General features: G+C 27.1%; 1 protein-coding gene across 3 annotated transcripts in view; it reads left to right on the top strand.

The window, feature by feature from the left end:
* LOC107444296 (neural cell adhesion molecule 2) overlaps window positions 1–25,232 on the top strand; it is a 765,139-nt gene that overhangs the window by 92,057 nt on the left and 647,850 nt on the right. For all 3 annotated transcript variants that reach the window (XM_071181216.1, XM_071181215.1, XM_071181217.1), the window contains exon 2: window positions 14,912–14,941. The gene's annotated coding sequence lies outside the window, so the exon portion shown is untranslated. The remainder of the gene's footprint in view (window positions 1–14,911; window positions 14,942–25,232) is intronic.

The raw sequence follows: 25,232 nt of genomic DNA, 5'->3' as shown, positions 1-25,232 counted from the left end.
TCGAAATTAATGCAATGCTTACGTAGCTTAAGTTATTTAAATCAAATTAAACTTTATATTTATCAAACTTATTTGTTTCCATGAGAAATATCAAAAGGTAATTCTATGGTTTTTTCGTCACGTGACACTGCAAAATAATTAATAGTTCTGTCAAAACAATTTTTGTAAGTATGCATCTATATTCCCAAATCAGACTAGTACGAAAGCAGATTATATACAAAAAATTTTATCCATATTCATAAAAAATTTAAAAAAAAAAATAGTAATAAAATTCCTAATTGTACAGAGTGCAAAAATACGACTTTTGAATTTCAATTTCTGACGGACTTTTTGACCGATTACGCCCAAATATTATATTTTGCTTTATAAAACTTCATTCGTAAAAATATGTACTTTACAATTAAATTTTTTCTCAAGTATTAATAAATAGTAAAGAAAGAAAAAAAATTAAAATTTACGAGCGAAGCAAAAAAAAAACGAATTTCATAATTATGTGCTAAACATTTTTAATTTTCCTTAAAACAGTTCTCAAGATTTAGCGAAATAAGCAAAAAAAAGAAACAAAAAAACAATCGGAGCATCAAAACTTTGAGCCCCTCTCCTGACCAAAGTATTGGGACCTTGCTTTCCAGATTACGGCTATTTCCTATATTTTGTGGTCAAAAATCCAAATCAATTTAAAAAGGTATGTTTATTCAGAGAAAATACGTTCTTGTGACTGCTTTCATAATTCAAAATATTGTCAGTACTTATTATTTTGCATATTTCAGGTCATCCCTTCAAACCATTGAGATTGAGTCCTATAGTTAGCGAAGATCTTATATTATTCAGTGTGATCAGCTTTTTTCCTTTTTCTTTTTTTACTTATTGTGCCTGTGCAGGAGATACACTCCATAAAACTAATGTGGCAGAAAAAAGGATTCCTTTTTTATCAAAACATGAAAATGTCTGTTCACTAAAATAGCATTTGTTTTATGACATGAAATATAAAAATAATAATTTAATTTACTGAAAACATTCGTTTCTTCCATTATTCGTTTTGATCGTGATGATCACTTAATCAAATGTTGATATTCATATAAATTATATAACAGCTGCATGTATTTATACATATTTGCAGTTGAAATGCATTTTTTTTAATTTTGTGACACTTAAAGACATCATTCAGTTTAAGTTCTTTTCGAATACGATTTTCTTTTGTCTGTAAAATATTGACAAATCTGGTGCTGCTAAACTAGGACGTCATACGTGACGTCACAACTCAAATATTTAAAGACCTTGAAAACCTAAGCTAGAGTGATTACAAATTCAGTAATCACATTTCGTGTTTAAGGAACGAATCCTCGCTGGAAGATTAAAGCTCAGAGTCGTCCAATTAGCTCTATATTCCTGCTTCATATTATGCAGTTTTGAGAAATAAGGATTCTACACTTTAATAAGTTTACGGAACTTCGATCAGCAGAATTTTGCGGTTGAAGACATTAAGGCTCTTCAAGACATGTAACTTTCAACGCTTAAACTTGGTATGCACCATTTGTAATGCAGCGAAATTCCACGGTAATTGAAAACTCCCTCTGAGATTGATAATATGCTAAGGGTATCGTCAATAAATCAATTACAATAACTAACTAGAGTTATGATGGATGGAAAGTGGAATTACTTCGAAACATTAGTTTTGGTATCATTACTTCGTACGTTTGCACTTTCCCTGAGTGAGTTATGGAGTTTAATGTAAAAGAATGATCATTATTTTTTTTAATGGACACTGGTATCAATTTCGATAAATTTACTCCCGCAATCGATTTTTATGATGTGAGTTAGAGATGATATTTTGGTTTGCGTGTGTGTCATTTTTTTCCGTTTATATAATTTAATTACTTCACTTTGAAAATAGATTACGAACCCATGAAATAAATTGATAGATACAATTTATAAGAAGCGTGGTTGATATATGTTACTTTTTAACAGATTTTGCAACCAGACTTTTTTCTGAAATATTATTATTGAAAAAAATGCCAGCCATTGACTATTATGTCATTAGACTTCTAGCTCTCCGGTATTTTTTAATAGTGCAGTCAAAGTCTTTTAGTACAGAGCACGTGTCCAAATCCGCAGCTGTCATGGCTTGTCCGGAGCTACATAAAAGACAATCTGATGAAGTAGTCAGCTGGAAGCGAAATAAATGAGAACGTTTTTCAGAAATATTAAGCTGATTGTTCGTTATCGCTGTGATTAGTAAACTTTGTAAGTAAAACCAGAACCACGTAGGGAGGGAAATTTTTAATACATACACAAGGAGGTTATGTCCCCTGCTCACTACCTCTCACCAAATCCGATGATTGCGACGTAACAATTGTTGTTTCTTGCGTAAAACAGCCTTTTTTTATGAACGTTGAAATTATTCACTTAATTATGTGTACTAAGAAAATTGTTTGCTTTCGCTTGCTCCCCCACTAGCAAAGTCCGACATTTCCATTATGATCCAACTATCATTAAGATCTATTAGTAAACATATTAACTGCTTATAAGTAATATTTTAAAAAAGTAATATAAGTATAAATTAGTAATATTTTTTAGATAACGTTACAAAGTAGAAGTATGTTGTTATAACAAATTTGGTGATTTCACAACAGTTATTTATTATTTCAGCTTGTTAAACGGACGGCCATATTTAATAAAATGTTTGCACGCAGTTGTGCATGAAGCTGATCATTAAGTTCTAAATAATTTAATGAGTCTCTTTAACTATAATCCATAACAGTAAAGAAATGTAATTTGAACAAAAAATAATAATTGTAAAAATGTTATAAAATTAGAGACCAATTTAAATAAATTTATAATGAAATATTCCGTAGAATTGCAATGTAATAATAATACGAAATTAACAAATAAAAGAAAAATTAAAATTTCTTTTTTTAAGATTTCAACTCTTAATTTAGAGAACAATCAATATCTAAAACGTAAAAAAAGCAGTAAATATATAAATTAGGGATACAAAAATATTTCCGAATGGAAATGTTCTTGTAATAAATACCTTTGTGAACCATTTACCTTTAGGAAAATAAATACCTTTGCGATTTTTATTAATTTCACTATACCAATCATAAATCGAAGTAGTTGAACAATAAAGTGAAACTTAGTATTCGATAGAAATATTTTTATCTATATTTAAGTAAAGATTATTGACCCAAAGGTATTTTATTTTAATTTGGATGAATGTAGGCTATTTGTTTTATTTTGTTTCCTACATAATTTCTGGCAGTTCTATATGTATTGGTTTTTAAATACATATAAGAGACAATTTTGAAATGTTTGACCAATTTCTGAAGTCATATAAGAGACAATTTCTGAGATTTTCATGCATTTATTGACAATATTCAAACACACAGCAAAGGATTTATATTAAATCTGTATTTCAACCTGTAACAAGCACGATAATTCAATATAGTGATAATATGTCACGATAAACATTTATGGTATGTAATAGTCAGAACATACCAGTAAATCTATTGATTTGTTTTTCCTAAAAAAAGTCATGGTTGAAATTCTGTCACTATAAGAAAAAAAAATATATTTTATACAATTATAATCAAAGGCTATAAGATTTTCTAATTTATTTACGTCATTAGTTTAATTATGTAAAAAATTTTGCTTGTCTTAAGGAATATTGATTTGACCAATTAAATATATTTGCAGTATAAAACATAATCTCATGTCATGTTCATTTAATGTGAATATTTTCCCTTTACTTTATCTGACACATTATCATTTTACCTGAAAAATTCAGATAAATGTTCACATTTTACGCTTTTTAAGCGACAAATTAATAGTCAGAGTGTCTCTTATAAAATTTATTTAGTAGACAAATTTTGATATGTTTTTCTTAATAAGTGACAGATGATTAATGAATACCCTGAGACATGTCATACATATCTTATGTGGCATATAATACTCGTGCCTGAAAACGTTCTGAGCATTTCATTCCAATTATTCAAATAGAGATTAAAGAAACAAGATTTAAAAAGGTTAATCAATACAATAGGATGCCTTACTAGCATATTTATAAGTTTTTTAACGTTTATAGGCATATAGCACTCTCATGATAGATAGCCATCAAATTTGTCAAATTGAATAGACAGTTATATTTCTGTCATATTACCCAGATGATTCTGTCAGTTGGCCAAATTTTCCGCAGTACTTTACACTGTAAAAACTTCCGCATCAAATTACGGTAAAAGTACTGACACTCTGTTTGCAGGATCCTTAAAATCCATTTTTACAGTAAAATTCAATTTTTCAGTAATACTTATATAATAGCAGTGATTTTGTAATTTACAGCGATTATAATCCTATGAAAATTACGGTACATCAGTTTTTTTTGTTCCCTAAAATTTTACGCAATTTGATCTGGAATTTTCCACATTGTATTGAAGTTGTTGAAATATTCCTTCGCCCAAGGAATTGTCAAGGTGAGGTATCAGGTTTCTAAATCTTCCTTGAAACACCTAAGAATTGGCTATGCCGAGAGTGGTTTTTATAATTTAACTTTTTTTACACCATCATAAAACACTTATCTGAAAGAGAATAAAAGTTTCCTGGTGTTAATTTGTTACTCTATACACTGATATATATCCACCAATGTTATTTATACTGACATCCAAAAAGCAAATTAGAAAGTGAATCTAGCCTTGATTAAACTGAGGAGATTGCATGATTTTAATCAAGTGGGGTCAAATAAATTGTTTACCAGTGATAAACTCCTTCAATGGAAACACATGCTCTGTTTTACAAAGTAAAATAATGACAAGGATTGATTGTGACTGTTAATTTGGTGCTAACTTTGTAAAATGAACTAAATTGGAAACATCACTCGACATTGATGTCCTGTAAGGAAATTCATAAACTAAAAATACTAAAATGACTCATCTGAATTTCTTGAGTATCTACTCTAGAAACCCTAAATATTAACTTGAAAATTTACACCAGACCTGTTTTTGACTACTGCCCCGAGGAAATGAGAAAATAGTTTGACTAGAGATTCAAAATAAAACTATGAGAGTCAGCACTAGAGATACTCTCTTCCTCAAATCCTGCCATGAAAGTAGTTTTAAAAGTGGCGAGCAATTCTTGAAATCGTTTGAATGATATTCAGAAATATCCATGACTGATTGGAAAATTTACATTTTTAGTTAACTTATCACACAAAACTTTCTTCCCTTACTCTTTAGAACTTAGATAAAATTACAACACTAATATCTTAGCACACAATTCTTTCTATAAATAAGCCGTTTGTAATTCCCACTTATAATATATTTGATGGTGCAATTGGTAAGAAGAATAAAACTCTACTTAATGCTTTAAAATCACATTACTCAAAGCAGTGGTACCCCTTTTATTTCTATGGGACCCTAAATAATCAACATTCTTTTGGCAGAACCCCGATTTTATAAATAAAGTTTATTACGGGTAATGTTAGCGTTATCACCTGTAAAAGACCACTTTCAATATATTTAATTAGATAAATGACCATTTTTTAACATTTTATCACAAATCTTAAATTAAGTCTTACGTCTGACAGTTAAATTTACATTCCTTATGCTACATCTAGTGTAGTTAAAAATTTGTTCTTGGTGTTCTTTCATAAGCTGAAAATTATTAAAAAAAGTAGAATTTTGATTTACTTCGAAACTTGAAAGAACTGGTATAAAAAGCGTTAAAAATGGCTATTAGGGAAAGATATTTTTTTGTTAAAGAATTTAATTATTTTATTTCGATTGGAAAACGCGATAAGAAATACTAATGCAATAACTTATAAATGTTTATTCTTTTCATAATTTGATCAAAATAGTGTTATTAAAAATATTAAATATATATTTTCACTTAAAAATGTCATTTCTTTTTTGTTGGCATTTTACATGAAATGATAAAGGCAGCCGAAAGATTAAATAACTTACGATTTATACGTTAAATCTAAATATAATTAGAAATTTCAAAGCAGATGTTATAAAAAGTATTAACTCGTAGAACTCTTTTAACTCTTGAACGGAGCCCTAGGGTTTCGCAGACACCATTTGGGAACCGCTCACTTAGAGACTATTCATATTTTGTAAGTTTTATCATATACTGTATAAGTCATTAATCAGTTTAAGAACCGTATTTTCTTTCAACAAAATTACATCGATCAAAAATTTTAGACAACTTGTACCAAAAAAATCAAGATGCTCGAGGAATGGGTATTTGGGATGCAATTAAATTAACAATTGCAATCTAATTATTTGGATATTTGTTAGTGTGGTGCCAATTTGTTTTAACCCCTTAATGATGGGTTAATTTTCAAGAAAACGGTCATAAAAGTGCCTGTTTTTTTGGCTTTTTTATTTGTATTACGTATTTAATTATTGCTGACATCTGGTTTAAAATAAACTATCTACAATTACCTTAAAAATATTCTGGTACATTTATCTGGTGTGCAAAATAAGAAATAAAATGTTTTCCTGGCAAGAGAAATTAATTAGTTTTATTCTTATTGGCGTGTGACTACTAAACACTCCAGCCAGTCATTATCACGGGAGCGAGAAATAGAGGGCGAGATCAGACCCCGTCATTTTCACGTTAGCGAGAAGGAAGGGGTTAAGGTTTCTATAGAAATTTTTGTGAACAAGCTATTTAATTTTTCGTCAATTTAAAATAAAAATTTGAAACAAAAATTATTACAAACTTCCCTTACTATTATTGCTTATTACTCACTTATTGATTGATGAATTACGTACTTATACTTACTAAATACTGCCTAATAAAATCTTCAATAATGGATGCATAGATCTTTCTCTAAGAAAAAACTGGTTTAGAAATCATTAATCGAATGCACAACAACAGCTTTAAAGAGCATATGCCAATTTTGATAAAGGTATGAAAAATCGAACCGCCATCAAACTCAAAATTTCACGAATGGAAATTTCTCATCTACAAAATCGAGAAGACGTAATATAGAATAGGAGTGGGAGGTAAATTCAGCGAATAATACGAATATCGAATACCGACGACCCAGCGATCAAATTGATTGAGTTTGGAACCGGATTCTGACAGTTCCTGATGTATGGATAGGAAAAAGCTAAAGTTAGAACAAAAAAGTTTTGGAGAAAAAAAAATAAAGGATAACCAATCTTATAGACCACATCTGCAATGCCATAAATGCAAGTGCTGAAGTATAGCAGTAAAACGTGAAAAAATATTTTAGTTCCTTATGATCTTTCGATTTTTTTCATTTCTTATGAGAAAAAGTGAGTATCTTTTTTTCTTTCATTTTGTAAAACATTTTAGAGCCTTACGATGAATGGGGAAATTGGAAAAGACTTGTTTCAAAAAAGGTTAGAGTTAGCTAAAAAAAGTGATGGATGTTGTCGGGAATGCAATTGCGCTTTGAATACGTGAATCTTTTATTTTTTCTTACAGTTAATATAGTAACCGGTGCTTTATGCGAAATATTGAATATGTTTCTCCTTAGAATTTTTCAAATCAGAAATTTTCAGAAAAGCTTATGAGTCGTTTTTTCATGAATTTTCTCTAAAGAAGTGCTTTAAATTTTTCCATTGTGCTTATTAAGTACATTTATACTTATCTGTATTTTTATTCTCCAACAATAATTCTATGTTTTCTCATGGAGTTTTCTACTAACTTTTTAAATGTATCAGAAGCTGTTATACCAATGGACACATTTTTTTGGTCTCAGTATATTTAGTTCATTTTAAAAAGCATTTTGTTAACTTTAAAAAAAATCTTGTTAAAATCGATTTTGTAATCAGCAATATATTATTTGCTGTATCAAAAAGCTTAGCATGTTAGCTAAAAGAATAAACTTTAAATTTAGAGCCAATTTATTTTTTCTCGAGGCTGTAAAAAATATTAGCATTTAATATAAAATATGTGCAATAAAAATATAAATAATGAAAAGGAAGGTAAAGAAAAAAAATTAACTCATCTCTGTCATTATCATGGATATGAATATAACCGACAAAGTAGGAAATCCCACATTGTGTACAACGCCGAAAGGCAGCCAGTAAAATTTGAAATGATGGAATCTTTCCTACATTGACTAAGCATTGAATCTAATGTCTAGTGACACTCGATTAAGGAAATACATATAATTACATTAAAACTTTAGTTATTTTGATAAAATTTACCAGTTTTGTCAAAAAAAGTTATACCTACCCCCGCGGTTTAGGTATAAATGTCAAAAACTTAACATTCATTTAAGTGAGGCTCATAATATTTCTACAGTCTGTGATCAACACAAAATTAGTGAAAGTCAAATGTCTTCGTCCAGTTTAGTTAGCAACTTTCTGAGAAAAACTATAACAAAAATAATTTTGGATCAAAATGACTCCCTCTACTGTTCTAGTTTTAAACTGTTTTTATTTTATTTTTTTCATATTTTCATTTTTATCAATTATTTTATATTCACTCTAAGTAACTACAACTTTAACTTCTATAATAGTTACTCTATTACGCTATTCATCAAGAGAGTAATGCATTTTAAAACGCGATATAAATCTTGATATTTTTGATGAAAATTGATATAAAATAAAAATTAATTTTTTTAGGAGAAAATCCAAAATCCGATCATAAATTCAAAACTATTAAACGTGTACCAATAGTACATATATTTTTTCTAGTGCACTACTTGTACACATATTTATTTCTAGCATACCCATTCCATACATTTTATATCTAATATACTACTTATACCTACTTTACCTGTATCGGTAGCTTTTAAACTTTTCCATTTATAGTTTCAACGAGACTTCTTATACGTAGAATTCAATTATATAGATTGAAAATACATACGCAATTCTACAATAACATATAAGTTGCTCTAGTTAACTGGTTTAATACAAATGTGTTTCTAATTTTCTTTATGCATATGTTACCGTTAAAGTATATGATGCATTTATTTCATAGAATACCTAGTTACTCCACGAAATAACTGATCGTATCCGTTAAAGTGTGTAATATGTTATTAGTTTGACACTTTAACTCGTTATTCTATGAAATAACTAGGTATTCTATAAATTAACTAATGAGAGACAGTTAAAGTGTAAAATAAACAATTTATCTAAAATGAAATAACTAGGTATTCTATAAATAAACTAATGATAGACAATTAAAATGAAAAAGAAGCAATTTATCCAATTTATGCAGCGTATAAATGGTATTTATGGAAACGTACCATAAAATCATTTGTTACAACAAGGATTACTAAAACGACACTTGGAATTACAAAGAACATTATTTCTAAAACAAAAAATTTTTTTGTTGACACACTGGGTTTTACACGAAAATTTTTTAAATCCCTGACCAGTACCTAAACTTTGAGCTGTAGCATATAGATTATTTTACACTTTAACGGGCTGCAGATCGTTATTCTATGAAATAACTAGTTAAACCATGAAATACAAGAGAGTTTAACACTTTAACGGACACGATCAGTTATTTCATGGAATAACTAGGTATTCTATAAAATAACGGATTTCATACTTTAACGGTAACACATACACATTTATTCATGAATTTACATCGACTGAACAGATTGAAAACAAGTATAATATTTAGTTATAGTTAATTTAGCGTTTGTCTACACATTTATTTCCACCCTACAGTTTGCCCATTTATTTAATGCATTTTTAGTTGCAATGAAATATTTAAGTAGTCGCAACTTTAGACTTTAATGAATAATGCAGAAGTAAATCATTGGTATTTTTCTTTAAAAAAAATTTTAAGTTTATATCTGCAATAAATTCTTTTCACAACAACCAAAGTTGTTTAAATGAAACCATTGCTTTTGAGTGTTTTCAAAGCTTTGAATAAATGAACATTAACTGGGACTAGGAACTCATAATAATGTGTTCCCAAATCTCTTCTTACACATAAAAGTTCTCCTGATATCACATTTTCTCGACCGCAATTTAAAGACTATTACAGCTGACAGAAGTCATTATTCATATGAATAATAAGCATGGATAGAAAATAACAGGAAGGGTGGAGTAAGAGTATATATTAAGAGTGCTCTTGAATTCAGAAACAGCAAAACACGCAATTTGCCTGTATTCAAGAAAGTTTTAAGAAAGTTTTTTTTTAGATTTTAGTGGCAGTTCATTAATGTTAAAGTAAATAATTTTATGGAAGGAAAGAAAAGAACATTTTTTTAAAATTTTTTTAGTCAGATTTCAATTTTACAGAATTCGTATTCAATTTCGCATTTTTGCACAATAAATCTTGGCATTATGATATCGAGTTTGAAAAAAAAAGTTTGATAAGTTATAAAAATAATGATAATATAGCTTCATTGTTTACTTTTTTTGTGTACATAAACTTGAATTCAAATTACTAGATTTATTTATTTGAGTTTTTTAATGATAAATTCAAAATATTAAACATTAAACTAGGGGAAAAAAGATTTTTATATCAAGAATATTATTTTTAAAATCTGATTTCTCAAATTATTCTACTCGGTTATTGCAAATATTCCTATTGTTTATACTTTTGCGTAAAATATACATAAGAAGTATATTAAGTATACGCCTCCTAAACATACATAATATACACTTCCGCTGACCAGCTAGTCTGCCTTTTTAAATAAATTCCAAAGTAATTTCAGATTTAAATTCGTATTTTCACAAAAATTTATATCAATTTAAAATCATACATATTAACTCATGCTACTCCAGTCAGAGTTTCTGCCTTTTAAATGTTAATTTTTTAAACAAAATTAAAAATCTAATTAAATCAATGGTACTTTTATTTGGTAATAAAATAAATTAGAAACTTTGATAGAATCAAACCATGCTCTTACTTGCTATTATTAATTATCTTCGTGAAAGCAATTATAATTTTCTCCTGCATTATGTTTGGTAGTTTTTTTTTTTTGCCAAAATGAAACGAGCTTTAACTTTTATAAATTTCTTCAAGTTAAAAGAATATGCAAATCTGACCAGTAAGTAATACATTTTGAAGAACAAAATTAAGTATTAAAAAAAATAATTAATTTTAATAGTAAGGTTGAAGACTTTGGACATCATTACCAAGTAAATGTGTATTTAGAAAAATAAAAGTTAAAATCATATTTTGGCATTTATATGAAATTTTCAGTTGATAGTTAAAATGGACTTCTGATTGCCAATCAAATTTATTAAACTTTTTAAAGTGCAAAGACAATATTTTTTTGGCTGTTAAAATTTTTTCTTTCCTTAATATTTAAAACCTGTATTTGAGACTTAACTGATGTAACCCTCAAATATGAGTACACGAGCATACAATTTCTGTACGTTTATTTCATCTAGTTGTTGTTGGTGCCCAATTTCTCTCAATTTAAGCTTGGATTAATTTGGTAGTCTTAATGATATTTCCCTTTAAAATATATTAATGAAAAATAGTGTTAAAAAATTAATTGTGTTTTAAAAATATGTCAAAAATAATTTTTTTTAACATATGACAACGAAAGTTTTAAGACAATAGAGTTTAATAAATTTAAACGTCCTGAAATTCAAGTCCCGTTTAACCAAATGAAATATATTTATGTTTCAAAACATTTGCGCCTGTCAAACATAATATTTCTTGAAATTTTGGTAACTTATATTACCTAAATATTTGTTTCCAGCACGCCTATTTTGTCATAAAATACTCAGTACAACAGCATTTAGGCTCCGTATTAAGTGCAGCATTTAAGCCATTAGCTTATCGAGTTTTAACTAGGGATTTAATTTTTTTCGAGAGTTTCGCCCAATCGAGATTGATTCACTGTGGCGTTAAGGCAAAATTAATCTTATTATTGATTATATGAATCAAAATGAATAATTTTTTTAGCTTCAACTCAGTTATAGTTATCTAAAAAAAGTAAATAATAAAAAAATAATTTTTTTTTTCAAATTAAAATTATTGTTACTCGCATATTTCAGAGCAAAATTTTTCATTACATGTAATATTAAAGTAAAATCTATAATAACTCTCATATTTCATAGTTTACCTATGTACGCGGAGAAAAATTATTGTGAGAACTACCACAATATGGTAAACTTTGCAGCGCTTTCACCCTTGGGAGCATCAAAACGCACGGTAATTTTTACCTAAGTGCTTTGATAATATTTTGGTAAAAATAAAAGTGAAATATAATTTTATGATATCTGGTAAAATTTGGTAATTTTAGTAAGATAACTCAAAACATGACATGAAATCCATTTATTTGTAAAAATGTTTTTGAGTTAATTATTTTTTACAAAACGTGTGGTAATGAGAACTGTTATTTTAAAAACCAGAGTTTCCAGTAAACAGTTACCATATGAACGGAAAAATTTCCAAATGAATGGTTCTAATGTACTATATTTTTTTTATTAACCAGAATTATGTTCCTTTTTTAATCAAGAACATCCTTATCACCAAAAACAGTATTTTCAATCGAATTTTTTCAGCTTGCATGTTTTATTAAAAATAATTGTAAAAATGCAGGTTTTTTTGGTTATAAGTGATTTTTAAATACAATAAAAAAACATGCTTTTAATTAAACTATAATGGAGACAATTTATACTCAAACATTGATACTCCTTTTTAAACAACTCAAGCGGAAGGAAGAAAAAAAACCGCTTTTTACTAGAAACAACCTTACAGAAGTGATGAATGGGTACGTTGATTAACATTAGCAGCAGACATTTGCTTCTTAAGATAATTTTAACCCATAGGGTTCATTAAGGCGACCAAAGAAAGCTAATTAGGGCTAATTTTCAAACTGCCTTAAGTAAAAAGAAATTTTTCCGAGAGATAAAAGAAAATAGATTCTGAGAAGAAGTAGGGAAGTTCTAATGTGCTCTCTTCGAATATCCAGTATCAGTTTAAAGCAGTTGCAATTTAAAAGAAGTGCTTTAATTAACTTACATTTCTTGGGACTTTAGAAGTGCTATCCAGGTATTAATAAGTGTTTAATTTAAATACTCTTTACTGTTTATTATGTTTAGTGGACAGAATGTTTTGAAATAAATATATACATATAAGACCATGTTTAATTAATTTACATTAATTAATAATTATCACTCCAAACTTTAAAACAGTTTAGGTATTTGCTTTTAAACATGCACTAGGAAAAAAATACACCCCAAACTGTCAGAATGTGGTAAAATTTACCGAAGCTCCGTGGTAATGATTTTTGTAAAATGAATAATAATATATGGTTTAATCATCTGTAATAAAATTTGGTTAGGTTTGAAACCTTAATCATGATAGCTTAGATTACTGTATGAAATTCATTTGGATGATTAAATTTACTTTTCTGTCCCCTATTTTTACTAAATATGCAGTAATAAAAACCATTATTTGTAAACCGGAACTTCCGGTAAAACTCTACCATATGAACAGAGAAATTGCTAGATTAATGCTTTAGACACCGTTGATTGTAAATAAAACAGGAAATTAAATATGTTATGTATGCTCAAAACCTATTTTTACTAAATATGCAGTAATAAGAACCATAATTTGAAAACCTGAACTTCCAGTAAAACACTACCATATGAACGGAGAAATTGCTAGATGAATGTCGTAAATACCGTTTATTGTAAATAAAACAGGGAAATTAAATAAGTTCTATATGTTCAAAAATGCCAAACTCTAAACTTTAAACGTGGTTTATTACTAACACTGGAAGACTAAAAACGTAAAAAAATTGAGAGAAGTATTGAAATTATGATGGAACTGGAGTTTGTTAAGAAAATCTTTTACTTAAAAAATAACTTTCAATCGAAAGTAAAAGTCTGCCTCTATAGTAACTCAGAAATAGCAACACCGATTTTGACCGGTGTTTTTTTATTCAGTATGCAAGTTTTCGTTGAATACGTTGTAAACACACGCCACTTTCTAGTAGTGTGAGGTTTGTGCGTAATATCGCAAAATACGAAAACATTGTTCAGTGCCATTGCTGCAGATTAAAATTATTTGAAAACTCTTTTGAGCTGCTTGATTGGTACAACGCTTTGAAAAATGCTCTAAATCTACTATGATCTGAAAGTTCCTAACGACATGTAAGAGATAAAAATGAAAATAATTCTCCATTTCTCAAAATTAGTTAGTACTTATTTATTGTCAGGAATCCTGACAGTACGATATTAATTCTCCTGATAATTAGATTTCTGTCCATTTTGAAATGTTGACTAGGTATTTGCTGAGATGGCAAGAAAATTATGTAATTAATAATCTAATCTATTTTTCATTTAACTTAATCTATATTTCATTTCATTCAAAATTTTTTTATGGTTAGTACATTTCTACACTGAGAAAAAAAATGTGGTCAAAACTACCAGGACATAAAAAAATTTACTGCTTTTCTTTCTCTATGAACAAAAATAATCTTAGTAATTTCTACTAAAGCACTTTGTTAACGATTTTAGTAAATTTTAATATAAAATATGGTTTTAAAAAAAGTGATGAAATCTCATAAATTAAGTATAAAATCCTAATTTTATCACGATGCCTTTGAGCATGACATAAAAAAAATTTATTTGGTTAGATTTATTTTTCAGTTTCATAATTTTTCAAAAACAATCGCGGTAATAAAAGCTATCGTTTTGTAAACCAGAATTTGTAGTAAACGGTTACCATATGTACTGAAAAACTACCAAATGAATGGCTTAATTACCGTATATTTTGGTTTCATGAACCAGATTTTTTTTTACTAGAAATTTCATTAACCATAGAGTACGATTGTTTTAAAAGTATTTATTTTTCATTCATGTTTATTAATACCAAATTAAATTGAATTTTTATAAAATTTATTTTGTATTCATTATCTTATAAGTATCAATGTTCCTACTTCAGTTTTTCATGCATGTTTCTTCGTTAAGTTGTAAAAAGTAATTTATTTACTTTGTTTTTACAGGTTTTTCAATTGTTTCTCTGATATATGCTGGTAAGTAATACGTTTGAGTTATTTTGACTTTTGATACGTTTGATACTTATAACTTTTAATTGATCCATGCTTTCAAATTTAGCTGACATAAACAGTCAATATCTCTGACTAAAGTACTCATTCTTATGCAATAAAACTACATTTAAGTGTCTACTTTATGAAGGGTAATTTCGGGTCTAACTGCTTTAGCTCGTATCATGATTCTGATTTTCATAAGGCATGGAAATAGAAAGATTGCTAACAATAGAAAAATTTAATTTTATGTAGGATTGTTTATATAGCTAATATCATTGCTTTTCTGTTCCATAAATTTAGTTCCCGTAAAAATTAATGAGAAAGAGTTGAATATTAGCAATAACTTTAAGAAAAATGTGTTGATTGATTACTTTAAACCTAGATATAATGTTTTGTAATTATTAATGTCAAAATGTATGTTTTTTTCACCGATATTTTAAAATAATGCTTAAAATTATGATTTTATGTACTCAACTCCTGTGGTCATATAAATTCATACATTTCTGTAATCCACGATTTTTAATTCTAAAATATTAGTAAATTTTGTACTTATTATTAAGTAATATATTAATAATTAAATTACGCTTCCAGTAATTTTAGGGTAAATAGCAAATATTTATGCATGCAGGATAGAAAGAGAATGCTTCATAGCATTATGATTTAGTTCTTTTATTAAAAGTTTTAATGTATTCTAATGAAACTTTCTATTTTTTAAATAAATTTAAGAAGACATAATGTATAATTTGTAAACGTAGAAACGCATTTTGATTCATTTTAATTATTTTTAGAATAAAAATTAAAAAGATTTGTTTTTCTTGAACAATTTTTTTGCATTAAAATATTTTTTTAATAAGTGAGAATTTTATCGAAGCTAATTTAATATTCCTAGCATCATTAAATAAGCTTCATAATTATTAAAAAAATATATGAACAGATGAATAAGTCTGCTCTTAAGAATCGTAATGAAATTCTGTGTTTCTAAATATAATAAATAAATGTATTATTTTGAAATTCGAGCTTTGAATAACTAATTAATCTATGTCTGAGATTTATATTAGCTAAGTCTCAAATGTGAGCATTCAGGGTTATCATTTATGCAAAATTAGTGCCCCTAGTTAGTGTTAACGCCTCATTTATAATATTCAAATTTTTTATTAATTTTGTAGTTTTTCTTACTTTTTCATTCTAATGAAAACAGTAATTTGAGGAGTGAAAGTTTGTATTAAAAAAGATGCTAAAAAATATAAACTATTATTTTTAATATTTGACAACAAAAAGTCTTACTATTAGAGTTTAATAAATTTAAACGTCTTGAAATTAAATTGCCATTTTGACGAATAAAAATAAGCACATTTGTGTTTAATATTACATGTTTACATTTGCACCAGTTTCTAGTTTTTCAAACATTCAAGCGCATTTAAAATTCATGTAAAAACGAGTGTTTTTTTTTCTATATTGGGAGCGAAAAACTATTTTCAGGAATTAAAAATATCATAAAATTAACTATTAGTATTCTGTAATTAATTATTAGCATTCTTATTCTGCAATGAAAAATTACAGTTATTAGTATTCTGTAATGAAAAAAGACTTGTCAATCGAAAAATGTGGTTGAACTACATGTCACCGTAAAGTGATGATTGTTTATAAACCAAGCTGTAATTATTTTCAAACTGTAGAACGAAATAAACAAGATTTTAATAGGCGCTTTTGTTTCACGAGATATAAGAGAACAACTGTATAAGAAATCTTTCGTTTTGATAAAATGTGAGAAATCATTGTTTTTCTCAGAAATGAATTCATAGTTTTACTAATCCATGTCTCAGCGAATCTTTATTTATACGAATGTATTTGAAATTTTTTTAAATTATAAATATGATCGTTGAAGTATGCAAAAAGTTTTGGCTTACTCAGTTCGATTGTTTTAAACACCATGCGCAAATTTAAGAATAATTTATTAAAGTGTATTAAAAATTAACAACAAACTTGTGAGTCATTTATCTAAGTTTAAATTTTTTTTCAATGATGATCTAACTAAATATTTTAAAAATAATTTGATAGTTGAAAAATCGGTAGATGAACAGATAATTGAGTATAATATGAAATAATTTGGTAACTTTGTTTTGTTATGTGTCGTTAAGAAAATCAAAGGATATTATAGTATAAATAAGAAAACTAGTTTAAATATATTGAATTTCTGTATTTAAATATGAAGTTGAAGACTAAATAAATTCATTTTTTAATTTTGATCCGACTTGAAGCTCTTTTTCTGTGATTGCTTGGCTGTGCCCATGTCCCCACAATACAACACCCACCATCAAAAACAAAAAAAAAAAACAAAAAAAGATAGGAGTTAGCCAGAAATAAGTTTAGTGGTTTTCAAGTTCATTAGCACATAAATAGATCTGAAAATAGAAAAACCACATCATATAATTAAAAAATTTGCTAATAAAAAGTGATTTCTTACGCTTTAGAGTTTAACGTCCCTACTGTTATAAAATACATATTTAAAAAGAGATTTAATTCTTCGAAAGTAGTAAGAATTATTGTAGAAAGACGATAACACAAAGCTGCCGCAATTTTAAAACAAACCACTTATAGCCGATATATCTGCAGTATCGGTGCTACCCTCAAATATACAAAAACGTATTTAAATATTATCATTTTTACTAACGAATGTTAATATTCAATTATTCTAATCAAAGATTCCTTGCAACACGTGTTTTAGTTTATTTCATATATTCGGCATTAAACAGCTTATCCAATTCTGAGTTTATGACTATTAATATTCGGCATCGTATCCTTGTAGTTTTGAATCCAACCCAGAAGACCAGGTAACTCCAAGATGAAGGTAGCTCCTTCGAATTTTTTGCTTGAACAGATCAGCATATCCGTTACATGGAGAAGAAAACCCAGAAAAACTCCCTCAGTTTTTTTCCGTCACCAAGAGGATTTTAACCCATGACCGTCTACCTCTTCCGATTTTTTGCAACAGCACTGTGGTCTATACGAGCTTGAAACGGAATTCGTATAAATAAGTCACTGTGATTCGGACCTGGATCGTCTGATTGGGAGACGAATGCTCTACCAAAGGAGCAACCAAGGCTCCATACAATTCATGCTTTTACAGAACTGTTAAAATTTTAGTTAAGTCTTCATAATGCTTTTTCTAGTGTAGGGGATGTATTTGGCTGTATAGAATTTCTCCTCCGGTAGAAAGAATGACAAATTGAAAAAAAAAATAATTGTTGAATAAACTTCTATATAAACACAGTAAAATGTATGGCAAAAATGTCGACAGATAATAGCACTTATAAAATACAATATTTACCCAAATTAAATTTCTAAAACCAAGGTGAACATCAGTTATACTTTAAATCATAAATTTATTTTATTTTAAAATGCATTTCCCTATCAATTGAATTAATCAATAAAATTCTTAAATCCCATTGCATAAAACCATTTATTCGGTAAAATTTACTTTACAGTTTTGTATAGTTTACTATGTATATGGTAATAAGAACTATAATTTTGAAAACCAGAAATTCCGGTATGTTGCCATATGAATGAAAAAATTATCAAACCAATGGTTTAAATACCGTGTATTTTCGTTTTATTAACCAGAATTATGTTGTTGTTTTTTTATATCAGAAATGTCATTATACCATACAGAACAGTAAATCTGACGGAATTTTCTTCTCCATGTTTAAAATGTCATAAGTAATATAATCTCGAATTCATTGAATTGGATTTTTATAGTGAGAAAATACTTTACACAAGGAGAAAAAAAAATTCTGGTAAAATTCCTGTAATGTATATGATATTTCTGGCAAAAAAATGAGATTCTGATTGATTAAACCAAAATTAACTATATTTAAACTTTATGATAATCTTCCTGTTCCTATGGTAATGGATCACCATGAATTCGGATTTTCAAAATTATATTTCATATACCACAACTTTAACAACCAATACAAAACTGAAAGCTAAATTTCACTGAATGAATAGTTTTCCATATCCACATAAAGTCAAAACCAAGGTATATTTTACTATATTCTGGTAGTTTTGGCCATAATTTCAAAGATTCAAACAATGTCGATACATATAATTACATCCAACATTACTCTTAAAGTTTTTATTAAAGTAAAACGAAAGGTAAGAGTAAAATAAAAGGTAGATTTTCTGCATGAAATCCAAAATAAAGAAACAATTACTCTGAATTAGTTTGCTGCTTAATTACACGCCCCATGCAGCTTCCGTAATTAAAACGAGATACTCCAGAAAAGGATGTTTTCTAAAAATAATATTACTTCTACCCTGAAACGATCAATATTTTGGCTGCTTTTAATTTATCATTACGATGAAAAATACTTTTTTTTACTTCTTATTTATATTCTTCTAATATTTTCTCAGTCATTTTCACCATACTGGTTTTCTTTTCCATCAATATTTATTAAGATGTTAATGCTATCTAGAATAAAGTGTTAAAATGTATTTTTTTCCTTTTTTTGTTATAGGGAATTTCTTTCCTTTTAGAAAGAATTTTTTTCTTGCTGTTTCCGTAATGATTAGAAACAAGAAATTTCAAAATACTTTTTTAATGAAATTGGTAAAAAAGGAAGTCAGATTTTTCTCTTAATGTTACACTAGTTTATTTGTTCATATTTTATTTTGTTTTTTTTTCTTTTGAAATGTTATTAACTTTATTTTAAATTTCTCGAATTTTTTGTACGCTATTTCAAAAAATTTTAAGCCTTAGGGCAGGAGAGAGTGCTAATCATTTTGAAACAATTTGACTTTTGTTTTGTTAAAATTTTTGAATAAGATGATTACGTGTCACAATAAAAATGAGGTATATAAGAGAAATATATCGTAATTACAATCTTTTTTTTTGAAAAAAAAATTCTTTAATTTCAGAGCCATTTTAATAAAAAAAAACAGAAAACATATATCTTAAATAACATAATTTTTTTTATTTTGCATTAAGGAATGCACTGAACTAATGCTTCCAATGATTATTTATGAATAGAAAGTAATAAAACATTTATAAATCATATGTTTTTTTTAAAATAAAATCGTGCAGTCATTTTTTATGAGTAACCAAAATAATACCCTTTTTATTAGAAACATCATTTCACTTAAGTGAAACCAACTAAACAAATTTGTTTTATGTCTAATAGGTAAATATATGCTTCCTAAGTGTGGTAATTTAAATAAAACGATGTGATACATACTTGCACAGTTGATAAAGTTTTAACTTTTAAGAGCGCTAAATAAAAGAAAATACTTACCTGTGAAACTATTTATTTAAAAATAGAACATGTAAATTTATGTTACTAATTCCAATAAGCTTTTTAAATTATTCTATCATTTATTTAATTTTTTAAAAGCATGTTTATTTATACCACACCATCGCAATGGGAAGAAAGAGATAACAGTTAATATCAATTCAACCTCTTCCTTCGGTTTTAAATCTGTTACATGCGAAGTTATTGCATAATAATACTAATAATAATTGATGATTAAGTTTTAGTAAATAATAAGCATATTACCAGAATAAAAACTTCATTAGTTTCAAAAATGTATAAATTGAAAATAACAATTGTCATGTTTGAAGCGTTCAGAAAAGTGGCGCCCAATATCAACACTTGCAGGCGTGAATTAAAAGAAGAAAAAAAGACACTTTTGAAGCATGCTAACTGTTATTTCCAATTAGTATATTTTTGAAACGAATGAAGGTTTTAATCTAGTAATATCTTATTTCTTCAGTATCTTGGTAATATTTATTTAAATAGTATACGTACTTTTCAAAACAATCATACGCAAAGAAATGAACGGATGTCATTACATTATAAATGTTTACGGATTATATAAAAATGAGATTGTATTGAGAAAATATATTTTGAAGTATTAAAGAAACTATTTTGCAGGGTCTTCAACCAATTCAAAAATTAAACATTAAAAAAAAATATTTAAATATTTCAGAAATATCATATCGCCTACTAAATACAATAAATCCTGTTTTACTACCTTAATATATTATAAAGCTTATTCAGAAAAATTTTGCATTATAATTAAAAATACACCTTATATAATTAATAAGCCAAGTAATAAAAACTTTGCAATTACAAATCTCATACAATAATAAAACACTTCATAAATAGTTTTTTAACCAAACTGAAAGTAAAAGAAAGAATAAAATAATCTTCAAAATTATTTTTCCTCTAGACAACAACCTTTCTTAGTTGGTTAATGAAAGACTCCGAGTTTGCAAGATAAAAGCAACACATTTTATCTGAATAGTTATCATTTGAGTCCAGTATAGAAAAGAACTCGTAAAGTCTGTCAAGAACATATGTTATGAAGGAGGTAACGATTTTTAAGAGCAGGCAAGAGTATGTCTTTTCATTTAACAGTTATTTATCTGGAAGGAAGACTTACTAAGGACTAAAAGAAATTTTAAGAATATTTTCACGTACCTTTACTTTACAATACTTGATGGCAAAAAGGCTTTCATCTCTTGTAAGCCTATTGCTGTCATCTGCATGCCATAAGTTATTGACTTATGTCTTTATTTCTTGTTTCTTAACTTCTAATTTCAAATGCTTTCTTATTATTTTTTCTTTTTTTACTTGGAGTTTAAAGACATATTAAAGCCCCGGTATTGCTTATTGGTATTTTTTGTAACGTTTTTAAACTTGCAAGTCGGAAGATATATTCTTGACTCCAATAAGCATTATTTAATAGCACAATATAGAAAGGTCACAGTTATAATTGCATTATGGAGTTAAATTGGGCATCATTGCAATCAAATCCCTCTTACGACAGTACCCCTTGGTTTGTAGCTGGGTAAAATTAAAATCACTAAAATGGGATCGAACCTCGATCCTTCACAATGGCAGCTTAGTGCTTAAGACAGCTGATATTTTCCTTTTTCATTACTGCTGTTCTGTCATTTATGTTAATGTATTTTATATAAAATATTTTTTTTAATATTTTAACAGTTTATTTAATTGGTATTTTTCAATTGTGAATACGTTATTATTCATTTCTATTAATATACCTATAAAATGCCAAAATGTCTCTAACGATGCATTTCTATAAAATGCATCTCTATCACATTGCGTCGTTATATCCTTCGTTAGCTAAGATAGTTGGTTCGTAAAAGAAGAATGAAAGCGTGCGAATAAGGGTGTGTAATGAGTTAAAAGAAAAGTATTAGTGAACGAATCCTTAAATCAACTAGTTAGCGGATAAGTCTATAACTTAAAAAGCGAATCAGTGAAAGGAGAAAGCTGTGAGAAAAATGAAAAATTAAATAAGGGAATCATTGTACAACTAAATAGTTGAATCAAATATTCAGATATTAGTGATTGTGACGATCTGTGAATCGAAGAATGAGTTAAATGTATGGATTATTTAGTAAATAAGTTAAATAATTTATAAACATATATTTATGCTGTTTTATTACCTTAACTACAGATAATTATAACAAAATATTCAAATTTAATTTGAATATTTTGGCACGGAAAACAAAACTATTAACTATTATTATCCTTTAACTACTCATTCACTCGATATGGAATCATTTTTAACATTAGAAATAAGTATATTTTAATTATGTATGCCAACTGAAAACAAACTCTAGGATAAGTGGTAAGATTATATTTATATATAATACAATGGGTTTGAAATTTCTTCTTACATTTTATTGAAATATAAAAGAAAATTTAATATACATTGACAAAAATGGAGTAGAAACAGATAAACTTACTTATTTATAAACCTTTGAGGTATTTAAGTTTCGAACAAGGAAAATTGCTTCCTGCAATAGATGTGTGAAAATCATAAATAAAATTTGATACAGCAATGATATTTTTTTAATTCAGGTATTCTAATTCGTCCATGTATTCCTTCTCTATAAATACTATATAACACAGTTGAACAAATGACTCACGCAGAGATAACGCATTATACATATAATTTGTTCAATCTGTATAGAGCAGGAGAAATGTCCTTCAGTTAGACCTTATATTTATATTCAAGTTATTCTTTTCTTTTTGCTTTTAGTGAAGTATAAGATCGCTAACTGAGTGGTAATATTTATTTTAAAAGCCACTTTGTGCAATTTATCTAGAGTCATCATATTTCAATGCTCGATAATTACATAAATTATTTTATCTTTAAAATTTTCTTTTTTTTTATCACGAATGTGAAAGGTTGTAATGCAACCTGTACTATTCTTCATAATGCAAAACCTCTTCTTCCAACGCTATAGGCAGATACTTAAGATTTTAAAAACTGTCATTGCATTTAGAGATAAACAATTATAGTTTATACATGAATAAACATTATCCAGTTCTTCGTAAAAAAGAAATGAAAAAAATTAATTGTATTTATGAAAATTATGTTTTAATCATCATGTAGACGTAAGAATACAAATTTTATACGAAAATATATGATTTTAATTATTAAACGTACATTATTATTAATTGTTGCTATTCTATCTAAATTTATTATTACATAATTATTATACTAATTAGTTCAAAGTGAAATCAAGCGAAATTGATTGCATTAAATAATTTTTAGGAATGTAAAGAAACAAAACTAGGACAAAAACTACTGAATTCTGTAGAATTATTATCATTGACATATGGCTGTTTTTTTCTTTTTGAATTCGTCCTTTATAGGAATCTAATACTGAATGCATTAGATATGATAACTCCCTAATAATAACTCATAAACTTATCCATAACTCCAAACCAGTTGCTAACCACTTTATCAGAGGAAAATAACTAATATGAGTTATTTGTGTGTGATATACTACATCGAAACATTCAAAACATAGAATTCTTTTAATAGTTATACATTATGCATTCCATATCTTTCATTAAATAAATAGCTTTGTTATCAAAATAAATGTTTTTAAAGAGGTAGTTAATCTTAACGAGGAAAAACTGTTCGTTGCTAATAGTTCATATGTAAAATTGCGATTTATATTACTCTCGAAGAGCAGGATTCAAAATGGACGTTTAATTTTCTTCAGTTTCCCCTTAAATATATCCTCGAATTTTAAATTTCAATTTCTTTTGAATACTTAAAAATGTCATTGACATTTTTTTAAAAATTTTGTTTCCAAACGTTACATGTTTTGGATAGTTTTGATTTTAACATGTTAATCACAAGTTTGAGAGGAATGTTCTTACAGTAACACATCAACAGTATTAGTAATTGTAAATATTTACTATCTTACTCACTGTTAAAGAGACTGTATTGGTCAGGAACAATACTTGCTAAATTTGAATTTGTAGCCATTAAATTTTAGAGACATTATATACTCCATGACGTAGTTCAATCATTATTATTAATATTTATATAAATTTATGAAGTCATAAAATTAATAAAGATATGCTATCTCAATCAATATCAAATTCGTACAGGTTTGTTACTGCAGCTTAGAAAATTGTGGATTTGAATAATTTAGGCACTGAAGTTCAAAGTAAAAGTATTTTTCCATGAAAAAAATAATTAAATCAAGTCTTCAAATAGACAAAAAATCATTAATTCAAACTTTTCCTTACTATTGAACATTAACGTGAGAGACAAATAGAAAACAGTTCTATACTTACGAGCAATGGAATTAGAATTTATTTTACTGTACTTTTAAAACTTTTATTTGCAATGAGACTATAATTATTGAAAATACCGTACTTTATTAAAATGTATTAATAGCTTCATCTATCATTTATATATTTTTTTAACTTTTCAAATTGAGTTATCTTGCACATTTTTTAAAGAAAAATTTTAAACCTACGCCTTTTGCCATTGTTTTTAAACTCCATATTTCTGTTTTATTAAAGAAAATTTTACTTTTTAATTTATATTTCAATCTTCAATTCTCAATTAAAATATCCATTTAAATTTTTTTTCATTGATAATTGTAGCGAAAAATTAATTGTAAAAAATAAAGTCTAGTATTTATGTAGCAACTAATACATTTAAATAAATATTTCTCCATTGCGGGTAAGGATTTCCGATCTCCATCAAAATTAATATTAAATCGAATGTTTTTGAGTCTTATGTCTTTTTTCTCGTAGTAATTGGTTTGATTTTGGAAAAGTTTACGAATAATATATCATTCCCCATGAACAGTAGTGACGAAGGCATGAAAATTTCTTAATTTTGAAATTTCTTGTTTTTGTTGTTCTTAAATTTTGAATGCATAGCAAAATCTTTTTTAATCATGTTATCCCGAATCATAAGCTTTGAGAACAAAAAA

Source organism: Parasteatoda tepidariorum, chromosome 5, assembly GCF_043381705.1.
Source record: "Parasteatoda tepidariorum isolate YZ-2023 chromosome 5, CAS_Ptep_4.0, whole genome shotgun sequence".
Lineage (NCBI taxonomy): Eukaryota > Metazoa > Arthropoda > Arachnida > Araneae > Theridiidae > Parasteatoda > Parasteatoda tepidariorum.
This window is presented reverse-complemented; position numbering and strand designations above follow the sequence as displayed.